The sequence below is a fragment of the Otolemur garnettii genome, unplaced genomic scaffold (genome assembly GCF_000181295.1).
Source record: "Otolemur garnettii isolate 467f Iridium unplaced genomic scaffold, OtoGar3 scaffold00112, whole genome shotgun sequence".
Lineage (NCBI taxonomy): Eukaryota > Metazoa > Chordata > Mammalia > Primates > Galagidae > Otolemur > Otolemur garnettii.
Window position 1 is genome coordinate 4685910 of NW_003852507.1, and position 1100 is coordinate 4687009.

A 1100-nucleotide genomic window follows, 5' to 3' on the forward strand; every position below is an offset into this window, starting at 1 on the left:
TTTACTGTTACTGTTTTACTATTGTACTGTTGTACTATTTATTTTACTATTGTTTGAAAACAATACCTGGGCAGTAGAAACCATGCTACCCATATGACCATTCTGTTTTTCACTTTCAGTATCATATTCAATAAACTACAAATATTTTACACTTTATTAAAAAGTAAGCTTTGTGTGGGATGGATGATTCTGCCCCAACTATAGTGTTCTAAAGCACATTTGAGGTAGGCTGGGCTGAGCTTTGATGTTTGGTAGGTTAGGTGTATTAAATACATTTTGGATTTAACATATTTTCAAATTATGATGGGTTTATCAGGATGTAACCCCACTATAATTCAAGAAGCATGTGTATTTAAACTGTAATCCCCAGAATTATCCTCTAACTAGATTAAAGGAGGCGATGGTAGTCAGAGAAAATGATAGCTGTCCAATACAAGATCTGGATGCTGAAGGGAAGGATCCAAGAATGAAGACAATGAAGGGTCTAAGACATTCAAAAGAACAAAAAGATAATTGCAAGATCATCGTCCCTGTGAAGGTGAGAAGAGACAGGACTCATGGGTAGGCAGGACTAGATGAGCACAGCTACTGCAACAGGAAGGAAGGAGAGAATGGATAAAGACACAGTCTTCAGATGTGCCAGACGAAGGGGGATCAGGGCTGCAGAGTGTTTCTGAGAAGCCGGAGGGTGATGCAGGGGAGAGGGGGCAGGATACAAATACAAGATTGGTGAATAGACAAAGTGGGAAACACTATGCAAAATAAGAGCAGGCTTGGGACACAAAGGAGGAAAACTGAGAATAAGAGCTGAGTGAGGTGAGCAACTGTAAGCATCCTGATACCAATCTGTGCAGTACTAACATTTTCTCCAGCAAGTCTCATCAGCAATGCTGGATATATAAAGGCAAATTAAAAAGAGCAGTTTGGCTGGGGACAATAGCTCATGCCTGTAATCACTGGGAGGCCAAGGAGGGAGGATAACTTGAGCTTAAGAGTTCAAGACCAGCCTAAGCAACAGCAAGACCCCGTCTCTACTAAAAATAGAAAAATTAGCTGGGGATTGTGGATGGTGCCAGTTACTTGGGAGGTTGAGACAGGAG

General features: G+C 41.0%; 1 protein-coding gene across 1 annotated transcript in view; it reads right to left on the reverse strand.

Moving 5' to 3' along the window:
- The window catches only part of MYO1D (myosin ID), a 367217-nt gene that overhangs the window by 330943 nt on the left and 35174 nt on the right, over positions 1-1100 (reverse strand). The gene's annotated exons all lie outside the window — the stretch shown is intronic.